Source organism: Capra hircus, chromosome 4, assembly GCF_001704415.2.
Source record: "Capra hircus breed San Clemente chromosome 4, ASM170441v1, whole genome shotgun sequence".
Lineage (NCBI taxonomy): Eukaryota > Metazoa > Chordata > Mammalia > Artiodactyla > Bovidae > Capra > Capra hircus.
Genome location: NC_030811.1, coordinates 44,607,724 through 44,622,362, shown reverse-complemented (window position 1 = coordinate 44,622,362; position 14,639 = coordinate 44,607,724). Strand labels below are relative to the sequence as shown.

General features: G+C 36.4%; 1 long non-coding RNA gene across 1 annotated transcript; it reads left to right on the top strand.

Moving 5' to 3' along the window:
• Nucleotides 6,264–13,493, top strand: LOC108635914. Its single transcript, XR_001918005.1, has 3 exons — nucleotides 6,264–6,304; nucleotides 8,756–8,815; nucleotides 13,077–13,493. It is a non-coding gene; the product is annotated as an uncharacterized LOC108635914 (long non-coding RNA).

The following is a 14,639-nucleotide window of genomic DNA, read 5'->3' as shown; positions in this document are numbered from 1 at the left end:
TATTATTATACTTTTGGCCTACAAATGTCCAGTTGCTCTAGGAATCATTTGTGAAAAGTCCTCCATTGTATTTATTTTATGCCTTTGTAAAACCCAGTGCAGCATATTTGTGTCAGTCTATTACTGAATTCTCTATTCTGTTCTCTTGGTCTGTGTGTCTATCCCTCTACCTATAGCATACCCGTTAATCTTTGTCAGCAATTTGATTATACAGTAGTCTTAGAATTTTGTAGTCCTCTTGGTTTACTCTTATCAAAATTGTTTTTGCTCTTCTAAAAGCTAAAACATAAACAAATATTCTTTACCTGTAAATTTCAAAATAGCCCTGTTTACAAAAAATGTTTTTGAGGATTTTATACTTTCTATTTTGAGTCTTCCAATTCATGAACATGATATGTCTTGTCAACCTTTAAAACAAATAGAGTAAAAAGTTCAGCCAGCAGAATTGTATCTATTCAGGAATAACAGTATTCCTTTTTAGTGTTTTAACTGCTCCATGATCTGTAATAATATCCCCCTTTATATTCCTAATGTGATTTTTGCTTTACATCTTTAATATTTGTCAAATTTTCTAGAGGTTTATCAAGTTTATGATATTTTTCAAGAACAAGGCTTCTGTTTTATGATTTTCTACTGTTTCCTTGTTTTAAATTTTATTGATTTCTGCTTTTATTTTCATTATTTCCATCTTTTCACTTGCTTTGTATTAATTTTGTATTTATTTTTATAATTTATTGAGATAAGAACTTAGATTATTATTTATGACCTTTTTTCTAACTGATGATTTATTGCTATAAATTTATTTCTCACCACTGCTTTAGCTGTGTTCCACATATTTCAATTTTTTAATAAAAACTCCTTTCAGTTCTAAAATATTTTCTAATTTTTTGAAACTTTTTATTTGATTCATAGATTATTTAGAAGTCTGTTATTTAATTTTTAATTATTGGCAGATTTTCCTATTTTATTTGTGTTATTGATATTTAGTATAATTTCCTTAGGGTCAAAAAATACAAACTTCATAATTTCAGTTTTTCTAAATTTTACAAGGTTTGTTTCAAGGACACTGGTATGGTCTATATTGGTGAATATTCCAACAGCATTTGGAAAAATATATAATAAATACACGTTACTGTCATTGCGTAAAATTTGCTATAAAAAATAATTGGATACCATTGGTTGACTATGTTGGTCAGATCACTGATGCTCTTACTATCTTTTTATCCAAGAGTTCCATACACTGTTTATTTTTTTATTGTAAGTTTTGCTTCAACCATTCAATATGATTTTAAAAGCTCATAAGAAGTAGGGCAGCTTATTACATTTACATTTAGTTTGTCAGCAGAAAACTTTTTCTCAGTTTTTTTTGTATCTAAAAATGTTTTTATTTCCTCATTTCTATGGGATGTTTTTGCAGGAATTATAATGGACGGTTGGTAATTTATGTCTTTACTGAAAATGTTGTACCACATCCTTCTGTCCTCCAAGGTTTCAGATGAGAAATCCACTATCATTCAAGTGGCACCTCCACTTTGACTGCGTTCAAGATGCTTGTCTTTGGTTGTCAGAGATTTAATGATCATGTCTCTTCACACGTAATTCTTTGTTGTTGTTGTTGTTTTTCCCCTGCTAATTTCAGCGTTTTGAAACTGTAAGTTTTAGTCTTTCATCAAATTTGGGAGTTTTCAACCATTTTTCCTTTGAATATCTTTTCAATCTTCTCCTTCTGGGACACCAGTTATATTAATGTTAGCTTTTTTGTTCCACTTTATATTTCTCTGTAGTTTACATTGAGTAAATCTATTGATCTGACTATGAATTCACTGATTCCAATCACTGACACTCATTTTGCTGAGCTCATTTAGAGAGGTTGGTTTGTTTACATCTGTGATTTTACTTTTCAGTTCTATATTTAAATTTGACTCTTTCTTATGACTTTTATTTTTTTGTTGAAATTTTCTATTTTTTAATTTTTTTCAAAATAATTTAAAATGCCTTGTTAGAATGTTTAATTTTGACTGCTTTAAGATTCTTGACAGAGTTCTAACATCTGATTCATCTTTATATTGGTGTCTTTTCTCATTTGTATCTTGATATTCCTGGTTCTTCACATGACAAGTAACTCTCAGTTATATAAAGTAGCCACCTCCCTACTGAGGTGTGAGATGTGGCATGAAGGCCAAGCTGGCGTGTATGATGTTTCCCTATGGGCCCTGCCAACACCCTGGCAGAGTGAGACGCTGAACACACTGCCTCGCTCAAGATGAAGACAGACATCTGGCTCCACCCTAGCTCTGCTGGTGAAGAACCGTGTGCAAATGGGGCATTACCTTGTACCATCTCATCTCCTTTGATTACAGGTATGAGAAAATTTCTTTCCAGACCCTGCTAACACCAGAAGATGGGAGCTAGGAAGTGGAGTGGAGTCATTATAGCTAGATGACATTGGTCAGGAAAAATGACAGGAATATAAACTTATATTAGTAATGTTTTCTGGAACTTAGTTTTTCAATTTGCATCAATTGAATGATGCAAATTGATGCAAATTGCCTTCTAAATACTTAATATTTTACCCACTATGTTTCTCAGAATATGTCCTAATACACAACCAAAATAGTAGCAATGCTATATTCACAAAGATGGTCATTATAAAATAAATGTCATTAAAGATGAGACATATGCAGTATTAAGGATAACATTTGTATACATTAGTTACATCTACAAGAGGATATATGAAGTCATTAATATTTATGCAAAGGCTCATAGTAACATGAGAAATATTCATTTCAGAATTTTAATTGAAAGAAAGCAATGTAAAATCATTACTAAATTATTTCAGGCATATAAAATTACGTATTTTTGTGCTTTTCACTTAAAATCAACAATTACATAAGGTTCAATCTAATAAATTAACAAGTTGAATATGAGAACTTTTAAGGCACTAGCCTATGTGAGCAGAAGTATCAGTCAGAATGAGATAGGCCATGCTAAGTAACAAACTGCTCCCAGTGGCTTGCAAAGTAAAGGTTTATTTCTTGCTATTGTTTCATGCCTGTTGTGACTGAGGGAAGACTTCTCTCCGCTGGGCCTACAGAAATTCAAGGGAGAAGGAAATTTCCATGTCTATTACCTCTAAGAGATTACAGGAAAAATAAAATATTCCAAATCATACGACAGCTCTCAAAGCTTCCGCTGTGAATTGGCAACGGACATGATCCCAATAGTCTTTTCTACAAAACTATAAAGTCGAATGGTTATGGGGAGGGAGGTGGGAGGGGGGTTCATGTTTGGGAACGCATGTAAGAATTAAAGATTTTAAAATTTAAAAAAAAATTGAAGTACAGTTGAATTTATAATGTTTTGTTAGTTTCAGATGTACAGCAAAGTGATTCAGTTATATATATGTATACATATATATATATTCTTTTTTCAGATTCTTTTCCATTATACAAGATATTGAATATAGCTCTCTGCACTGTACAGTAGGTCATTATTATCTATTATATATATAGTAATGCATATCTGTTAACCCCATCTCCTAATTTATCCCTCCTTCACTTTCTCCTTGGTAACCATGAATTTGTTTCCTATGTCTGTGAGTCTGTTTCCATTTTGTAAATAAGTTTATTTGAATGCTTTTGAGGTAGGTATACTGAAGAAAACCACCTCATGGATCTTTTTTCTATCAACATTTTTACTTTCCTATATAAAAGCAGACTAAGAAATCCAGCCTATAATTTTAAATAGTCATTTTTCTCTGTAGCATAGATTCTTAAATGATCATCAGAAACCTTGTTACAGTTTCACACAGTATTTCTGAAAAACAGTGGTAACCAGACCTGACTCATGGCCTGTTACTGACTTGATTACTAGTCAAAGGTCTTAGTCAGGGTATTGATTATTTCAGCTGAAATCCTCCCTGAGTTTTATAAGCTTTTAACACTCTTAAGAAAGAGCATGGTTTATAAATAAAACCCCCATTCCCAGTAATTTAGATTTATTATGCAAAGATAAAAATATGGTTGGTAAACTCATGTGCTTTGTACCTCGTTTAAACTTGTACCAATTTACTCTGATTATGATAATGAGAAAGCTGAATCTACATTGGTATTTTGGATCAGTGGGAAGTTTTTTTCTGGGCAAGAAGATATTCACTTAGCTGTTAAGAAATGGCACGCTCAAACATTGCTTAACATGAGGAGTTCTAACTTGTTCAAGCTCTTTTCATTATGACTTTGAATCCCTTTTGGAACCCAAAGTAAGGTGAATAATACTTTTGGCAACTGCAGGAGCCATAGGTGGGTACAATCCTGACCTCTGCTCGATGGAATTGATATCAGAGAGCTCAGCATATGGCCCATTTTCTTGAGTCAGCATAATTCCAAGGTAAAGGGAAAATCTTTTGGCTTCCTTTTAGAAAGCAGAACTCAGAATCTGTCCTGAGTTATCTGTGGTAGTAAAGGTTTTGATATCAGAAAAGACTGAAGAAAAGAGAAATAAAGATTTATCCAGAAACCCAGGGAAGATCAGTGTGTGTTTGCACTAGGAAATCGTCTTGGGGTCAGGATCAGAATGTCAGCAAAGGGCAAATAGGCCAATAGGTCAGACTTCCTCTAGGATTACGAGAACTTCTTGTAAGCAAGTTTCTAACACTACACTTGATGGAAAATTTGTAAGTAGATTCATCTGTCCTGGGAGTTAGTGTGTGTGTGTTTGTGTGTTCAGTTGTATCTGACTCTTTGCAACCGCATGGACTGTAGTCTGCCAGACACTTCTGTCCTTTGAATTCTCCAGGCAAGAACACTGGAGTGGGTTGCCATTTCCTCCTCCAGGGGATCTTCCTGACCTAAGGATGAAAACTGAATTTCATCTCCTGCTTTGGCAGGCAAGTTCTTTGCTGCTAGCTCTACCTGGGAGTAAGCAGTATAAAATGATTTTCATTGATTGCAAACTCTGTGCCAAAACCTGATCATATTACTTAGATACTATTATTTAGTCTTCCTAAACATCATATGAAGTAAGAACTATCCGCTTTCTGTTCCATTCAGGAAACTAGTTTGGAGGCTTTATCTAACTTCTCCGTGGTCCATGCAGGTAAAAGAACAGATTTGGAATCTAAACCCAAGTCTCTCTAATATTAGACTCTGTGTTTGTGTTATTGTTACTATTTTTAGTTTATTTTAAGCCAGTGATAAATGGCTTATGATTAATAAAGGCAAAGGATGAATTAATATATCTGACATGTTAGCTTTGTATATGGTGTAATAAACTTAATTTTCTTCTTGATTGCTATCAAGCTGAGTTGTACAATATTTTAAAAATCAAAGTAACACTTTGTCAGGTAGTATGTTTTCATATAGATTCCATTCTTATATCTAGCATTCTTATTCCTTCTACTTCATATGTCTGTGAGCAAACTGGACTTCAGTGGCCTTGACCTGAAGCAGTCTGAAGCAGAATTTCAGTTCTCCAGCCAGAGACAGAAATCAGGTCGTGGCAATAAGAGTGCTGAATCTTAGCCACTAGATCACCAGGGACCAGTAGCCAGTGACAAGGCCCTGTGCCATCAGCTGTGCAGAAATGAGTTTCCACAGAGAGACAGAAAGCCGTGAAGCCAAGTGTTTACTAGGAGTAGAAGAGTACAGTAACTGTGGATAGCCACATGGGTGGACTCCGAGAGAGCCACCCCTCACGGTAGCTCGAGTCACTTTTACAGGGCATTTCTGCCAGGTTTCCTTTGGCCAGTCATCTTGCTCTGCCTGGTTCTGAGTGGTATTTGGTTTTTCTCAGGGTCCTCCCACATGTGCACACATCTCTTAGCCAAAATGGATTCTAGCAAAAAGGCCTATGGGTAGGTTGACATCGTTTCCTTTTTGACCTCCAAGGAGCCTTTCTTCTATGTATAGTCTGGAAGGTCTCCGTGACTTCAAAACTGAGAAATTTGTGATCTCTTCATGTCTTATCTGAGCAGGGCTCAGCTCTTCTCTTGCTCTTACTTTCTTGGAGTGCCTGTCCACAGGGGACAAACTACGACTGCTTAGCCTTGGACCCATCTATCTCCTACCTCAACACCAGTATACACTCCTTCTTTATTCTAGATTTATATACGTTAACATTGAAGTTGGTCAGTCGTGTCCGACTCTTTGCAACCCCATGGACTGTAGCCTACCAGGCTCCTCCGTGCATGGAATTTTCCAGGCAAGAGTACTGGAGTGGGTTGCCATTTTCTTCTCCAGGAGATCTTCCCGACCCAGGGATCGAACCCGGGTCTCCTGCATTGAAGGGAGACCGTCTGAGCCACCAGGTAAGTCTAATATGTTTTAATACCTAGGAAGGTGAGACCCTCCATTATTCTTTATATTAATTTCCTTGGATACTATCAGACATTTACTCTTTCTTATATAGCTTAAAGTATTTTTAGTCAGTTGAAAAATACTGTAATTAAAACTGTGAACTTATTTTAATGTATATACAATCTAATTTGTATATTGCTCATTAAATAAGATTTAGTAAAACTGTTTTTGAGAAAATACTAAGCCTTTTCATGTGTTCATTTCTCATTTTTAGTGTTCTAATAGGACTATATAATTTTTGTTTTTTTCTTTTTTCAGATAGATCATTCCTAATAAAATAATCCCTAAAGACTTTTGGCTTTCTAAAGTTTTACTGGCTTTTGATTCAAGAAAAAGCAATTTCCATTTTTGTCTGTAGATGTTGGACTAAATAATTTTAATGAAAATGTAAAATAACTAAAGCCATAAAAGAGTCAAAACTCATAAAATTACGTGCTTATCACAGGCAGTTATATATCAATTATACCTTAAAGTGAAAGTGAAAGTGAAGTTGCTCAGTCGTGTCCGACTCTTTGCGACCCTGTGGACTGTAGCCCACCAGGCTCCTCCGTCCATGGGATTCTCCAGGCAAGAATACTGGAGTGGGTTGCCATTTCCTTCTCCAAATTATACCTTAACAAGATGTATAAATAGACAATTTCAATCACAGTATTTGAATCCTATGTACCTATCAAAATATTTCAAATCATAATAAGAAAAGTAAAACCATTATTTTAAAAATGTACACATACTTACTATATGACATTTAAAATATTATAGAAGATTATACCATAGCAAAGCAAATAACAAAGTGTGGTTTGGAAAAATATTTATAATATACAGATTAATGAAGCTTTACTATGTAGCATATGTAAAGAATACATACAAATCAATTCTTAAAAATAGACAAATGATTAAATAGGATTATGGATACAGAATAAAGTTAGGAGAATAATACAATAGCAGAACCATATGTCCAATATACACAAAAGTATGTTCCTAATTTTATGCAAACTAAGGCTATGATAAGATATTGTTTTAACCTTTCTGGCTGGCAAACTGTTTTTGAAGTGTTTTCAAAGTATAGATTAAAAGTACATTCTTTCAGATTGTTGCAGAAGGGTGGGTGGCAAGAGTCTTTGGAAATATGCTATATCATACCACTGAAGTTATTTAAAAAAACACGCATAATGCCTTCATCTTAATTATCTATCCATCAGAATTAAAATTCCTGTTGTGTAAATAGTGCTTTATATATAGCATAAATGTGAAGCCTCTATAGAACTATTATTCATACATATAAATATGCAATCATGAAGTAAATTTAATTTATATATATATGTATATCATCATTGGTTGTGGTAGCAAAAATCTGGGAAAATATAAGTACATATCAGTAAGGAGGTACTTAGAAAGCTATAAAAGCTTTCATGAACTAGAATATTATGACAATTACAATGAGTTATATTTATATAAATTGACTTTGATATGCTAATTAAGTCATGATATGTATAAAAAATTAACTGCACATAACTGAAGTGTACAACTTGATAATCTTTAAGATAAGTATATACCCATGAATAATGCAGTCAAGGATGTATACATCCTTCACCCTTAAACATTTTCTCATCCTTGTCATAATTCCTCTATCCTGCCCTTTCTCACTCCCATCTATTCTCAGAAGAGCACGAGTAATTCAAACCCCATAGAGTAATTCAAAATTTCTTAAATTTTATATGAATGGAATCATACAATATTTTTAGTCTTGCTTCTTTTACTCATCATATTTTGAGACTCACCCAGCTTCTATCAGAGGTCATTTATTTTTATTGTTGAATATTCCATTGTATGTCTACAACTCAGTTTGTTTACCCATTTACTTGTGGATGGGCTTTTGCTTCCAATTTTTGATGATTACAAATAGAGCTGATATAAATGTTCACGGGCACATCTTTATATGGATGCATGCTTTCATTTCCTTGGATAAACAGCTACAAGGAGGAAGACTTGTCTTGCAGTTGGCATATATATAACTTTATAGGAAAATACTAAATTGTCTTTCAAAGCAATAGCACCAGTTTATAGTTCCACCAGCAGTGTATTAGAGTTCCAGGGACTCAAAATTCTCAAACTTGTTGGGGTCAGTCTTTTCAAATTAGCCATTCTAATAGGTTTATGGGACTTTTCTGGTGGCTGAGACGGTAAAAGCGTCTGCCTACAATGCGGGAGACCCAGGTTCTATCCCTGGGTTGGGAAGATCCCCCGGAGAAGGAAATGGCAACCCACTCCAGTATTCTTGCCTGGAAAATCCCATGGACAGAGGAGCCTGGCGTGCTACAGCCCATGGGGTTGCAAAGAGTCAGGCACAACTGAGCGATTTCACTTCACTTCAATACTTGTCATTTTTCTTTGTATTTCCTTAGAGACTCATGATACCTGTCATCATTTTCATGTGCTTATTTACCACCTGAATATCTTCTTTGGTGAGTATTTGATCTAAATTTTTGCCCACTTTTAAATTGAGTCATGATGTCACTTTATTGAGTTTGGAAGATTCTTCTTATATTCTGGGCTTCTTTCTTAAGTGAACAAGGGAAAATTAAAAGTTGTATATGCTATGTACTCACTGGATGAAGAATGTTGTAAAAGTATATGTGCTAAGCCGCTTTAGTTAACCATGTGCCTGTTATGTCTCCTGCATTGGCAGGCAGGTTCTTACCATTATCACCACCTGGGAAACCCATTGAAGGATACACTTTGCCCTTAACATTGTTTATCTAGGAATTTGGATATATTGATAGAAGAGATTAGAAAAGAGAGTAAGTTAAAACCATTAAAAAAAAAAAAAGCAAACTATATCCAAGTTGAAAAGCAAAAACAACAGGTATTATACGAAGATATTTGTGTAAGTTTATAAAGAAGTGCATCAATAAAGGATCACAAAAATATTTATGGCAAATTATCTCAAAGTAGAGCAATTTCAGGTGATTCTTACCTTTTTGACTCTTACCTTTCAGGTTATTCTTACCTAATATGTTTGATATTTTTTAATTCATGTAACTGCAAACAGGACAAAATATCAATGAAGTTAAAAGTCTGGGCCACTGGGAATACAGTGATGGTTAGAGGCTTTCCCTGCAGGGCCTGAGAGAAGACTGTGAATCGTAGGTGGGGAGCCACTGCATGACTGTTCAAGTAAAGCTTCTAACTACTGGTTTTCATTTTTGTAAAGAAGATCTTGGAGTCACAAGAAAGCTTACAAACAAAATCATTATAGAGGCATTAAATATTCACTTAATTTTCCATATTTTGTGTCCTCCACTTTGTAAGAAAGCTTTCAGAAAATTATATTACTTCCACAGATTAAAAAAATGGTTACTTCTGTGAATTCCAGGGCTTCAAATCCTGGACTTTCCTCTCTAATCAGATCTTTTATTTCCATAACTAATGTAAGTGCTTGCATTCAGGTGATTCATTTGTCAACTTTTGTAGTGACTCATTTGTTTGATTAATAAATAAGAAAAAAGCTCAAGAAAGCTTTTTCTTAGACACCATGGTGATAGCTGCTTTTAAGTAGTTAAATAAATACCAAAATACAACCATGGTTGTTGGGTGTTTCCCTACATTTAACTATGCAATAGAAAACTTTTGACATGAATTCAACATCTAAAAATTCTGGAATGGCATAACTGAAAGTGACCTCAGAGGTCAACCTGCCTAACTCTAAGACTCAGAGTTCCACAAGTATCCCTTAAGGACCTGCCCTGTGGCTGGCACTATCACAGAACTCTTTGACCAGAACACATATAGTCTTTAATTTTCTTGATTGATAAGGTTGTATGTGCAGAGTAGGTATGCAAAGTGGAAGATAAAATTGCGTATGTTATAAACAAGAACAGCATATCATATGGTATGGATTGGAAGGAGGTAAGTGTTATGGGGAACACAGGCCATGAGGAGGGGACAGCTGGTACAGGCCGTAAAAACGGAAGTGTGCCTTGAGGATCAGAAAGAAAGCCAATATGGCTGGAATCACGGGAGAGAGCAACAGGAGATGGGGAAGAGAAGATAGTTTAGGGAATTTCTTAGAATTGTAAGCTTTATTCCAAAAGACATGAAGAGTCCTTGTAAGACTTGAAACAAAAGAATGATGTTTGGATTTTTGTTTAGAATGGCTCATTCTGGCTTCTGCACTGTGAATCTACAACAGGGGCCAATGGTATAGATGGGAATAACACACAGGAGTTTAGCTCTGATGATGGCAGCTGAGATGTAGCAGAAGAGATGTTAAGAAGGGATTAGAATCTAGACACATTTTAAATGAAAATCACAGTTATTTGCTGATATTTCAGATGTGAGATAAGCAAGTAGAGGGAGTCAGGATTTTTGCCTGAGTACCTACAAGGACTCATAAAGATTATAAATGTTCTTGGAGAGAGAGATCAATTGGAGAGTAGATCATTAACTACTAAACACTTTCTCTAAAAAGTGCAACATGTTACTTCTACTAACATTTTATTGGCCTAAGTAAGTTGATATACTTAAAATTGAAACTTCTGTTTCTTGAAATACACTATCAATAAGCCAAAAAATGTCAACACAGTTAAAGAAGATATTTTCCATACGAATAACCATCAAAAGAGTTCATATTATGAATTTATAAGGAACTCCCTTTGATAGATATGGATATATTTTATTTTCTTGGTGAAACAGGAAATGGTGAAACTGTACTGGCAGGTTCATGAAATTAATCTTGTCAGGTATCTTCCAAATGTTTGCTTTCAGGTTCCTGTTTCCTAGCCCCCTCACAAGGTGTCATGTGAGTTCTTATACTTCCTAAGTCAGGAAATAGTTTCCCTCATTCTGCAGAGAGCAGCAGTTTCATTTCAGCATCTCTGGTCCTGTGGTCGTAAACAGGATCTTGCATGAGGCCTGGGTTTGATAAGGATCACCCAGGACAACTCAAGAGGATTAGAAAGCCCTGATTCCTTTGTTTGATCAACCCCCACACACCTCATTGTGGCAGGAAGCCTTGGCTTAAATTAAGCTTCTCCTCTGTCTTTGTTTTCCAAATGCTTTTTGACAAGTCTTTTATAGGCACAGATTAACTCTTCTGTCAGGAAGAATGTAGAGAGTCTACTAGCCTTTGGCCATGCAAGGTCATCCTTGAGGTTTTCTGTGGTTCCTAGGTGGGGATGAGACATCGCTTCCTCTGTGTTCTATTTTTAATTTATTTTTAATTGGAGGATAATTACAATATTGTGTTGGTTTTTGCCATATAGCAACATGAATCAGGCATAGGTATACATATGCCCCCTCTGTCTTGAACCTCCATCCCTCCCCATCCTGCCCTTCTAGGTTGTCATGGCACTGAATTTGAGCTCCCTGTATCATACAGCAGTTTCCTATTGAATTCTTTAACACAGGCTTATACATCCACAGTGTGGTCTGCACAGAGAAGGCAAGCCAGAAATCTCAGAATCATATCAGCACCAATGAGCAAAACATGTAACATTAGCTGCAACCTTGATTTGGACTGTGCTCAGTTCTTCATCATTACTGGCAGGTTGGCAGCCTCTCTTCAGTCCTTATGCTAGCATCTGCTTTACCTTGCTATCAAAGGCAGGCTGCGAAGGGAACCTTCCATTTAGGATCCTGATTCTCTTGTGCCTCAAGCTGCCTGCTCTTCCCCAGGTCTCCAGAAAAGCAAAGCTCCTGGATAGTTGTCTCTGTTCTGCAAAGTCTTGAACAAAACAGCGACACATCTCAGACTGAGTGCGAAGGAAGCTCTGCCAGTTTCATCCTCTCTCTCTCAGTCTCTCCCTCGCTGCTCCTCCTCTTCTTGTCATTTTCCAGAGTCCCTCTTGTCCACATCACCAACCTTTTATCCTCCAGCTAGTCCTCTGGCTCCCTGGCCAGTTCCTCTCTGGGAAGCAATGCTGCTGGTGCATAACTCATGATGGGATTTCTGGAACCTGGCTGAACAAGGGCAGCCTGAATTGCAAATGTGCTCTCATCCGACACTTGGAATACTTTGTCATAGCATTATGTAAATATAATAAATTCTTTTAAAAGCATATTTCACCCAACGGGTACAAAATTCCAGTTACAAGATGAAAATGTCATAGGGATGTGACCTACAGCATGGTGACTAGAGTTAATAGTGTGTGTGTGCTAAGTGACTTCAGTCGTGTATGACTCTTTGCGATGCTATGGACTATAGCCCACCAGGCTCCTTTTTCCATGAGATTCCCCAGGCAAGAATGCTTGGGTTGCCATTTCCTTCTCCAAGGGTTCTTCCCGACCCAGGGATCTTCCTGAACCAGGTTTCCTGCATTGCAAGCAGATTCTTTACCATGTGAGTCACCAGGGAAGCCCAACAGTAATGTTTTGCATATTTGAAATACAGTCCTACAGTTAAGAGCACTGTATTGCATATTTGAAAGTGGCTAAATGAGCTTAAAAGTCCTTATTACAAGAAAAACAACCTTTTTTCTTATTATAATTATTATGGTGATCATGTCACAATATATACAAATATGAATCATATTGTACTCCTAACACTAATATTGTCATATCATTAAAGTCAATTATACCTAAAAAAAAAGACAACTAAAAAGAGAAACGTTTTAAAAGAGCATATTCACTGTACACCTGTTACACATGAAGTCCTATGCTTGGTATGGAGAAGGGAGAAGCAAAGGCAGCTTGGCCTCAGCCTTCAAAGATGGCTTGTTTCAACAGGGAGAAGATGGTGTCAGTCACCAGTGTTACTACCATTCAGATGCAAACACAGAGGCAAGAATGAAGCTCAAGGAGGATAAACGAGCACAAGATTTTCCTTTTGGAGGAAGGGAGGGTAAAGGGTGAGATCTTCAGAAAAGAGGTGATGTTGGTGGTTGTCTTACGACAAATGGACAGAGAAGATAGCATGGAGTCCAGTGTTCACAAAGACATGGAAGTGCATAGTGTGGAGACAACCAAGAATGTGTTGGGGGACAAGTGGCTGGAGATGATGCTCACCAGGAAGGAGATCCTCCTGACGAACTGACCATCACTCTGAGGAATCCTGGGGTTTCACTGTGTAAGCCATGGGGAGAAACATTGCTGAGGCTCTTCAGAATGAATGAATGGATAAAAGAACGAATGGGTGAAATTAATTGTGGCATTTAAGGTGACTGCACACTAAAAATAAAATTCTATGCTTTTAACCTAGAGAAATTTAAAGGGTCTGTGTTATAAACATAAATCCATAGATGTAATAATACATTTAAGCTTGAATTCTTTCTGGAGTGAAAACTATCATGGTTTTTACCTCCTGAAAAATTTCCAGAAAATGGCAAAACCTAATTGGAGAAATAGTTCCAATACTACTTCCTTTTTAAAGTTGCTTGAATATCTTGCATATTTTAATCATCTGTTTAACCAGTCCCATTTTTTCTCATATGAACTTCAAATAGATTTGAATAGAGACACATCTACAGTGTTTTGTAAATATTTATACAAACTAAGCTTTTCCTGTTGGTGATAGACAGGGAAGCCTGGCATGCTTCAGTCCATGGGGTTGCAAAGAGTCGGACATGACTGAGTGACTGAACTGAACTGAAGGCTTCCAGGTGGCACCAGTGGTAAAATAATAATAATAATAATAATCTGCTTGCCAATGCATATGCAAGAGACGGAGGTTCGATCCCCCAATCAGGAAGATCCCGTGCAGGAGGAAATGGCAACCCACCCCAGTATTCTTGCCTGGAAAATTCCATGGAAAGAGGACCCTGGCTGGCTGCAGTCCAAGCAGTTGCAAAGAATCAGAACACAATTGAGCATGCATGCAAGCAAATGAGCACGCACGCACACATACCAACTCAAAGACAGATTTAAAATGGGATGCAAGGTATTTAGTAACTGCTAGTCTTTGATGTTATGTTTGCAACTTCATAGTTTCAAAGAAGTCTTTAGTGTAGACATTGTACACACCAAGGCTTCCCAAGTGAACACAAAGTACATGGCATCGTCATCGCTTTTCCCACTGCAGGGCAATCCTTCCTAGCATCACTGAGACATTAACACTACAACCTCGATGTTGTCCATAGCAGTTCTGTGAGCTTTATGGTAGCCAATGAAAAGAGAGAAACAAGCTCATTATATCTAACTTCCCCAAGAGCAACTCACATAACTCCAAACAAGGGAAACGTTGTGGCGATGAAAAAGGTTCTATTTGTCATTTAATTTGGGGGAAACTTGTGCTTTCCAGTGGACCTTTCCACTATATCAGAAAATGCAGAGCTGTTCTCATTTGCATCAAGA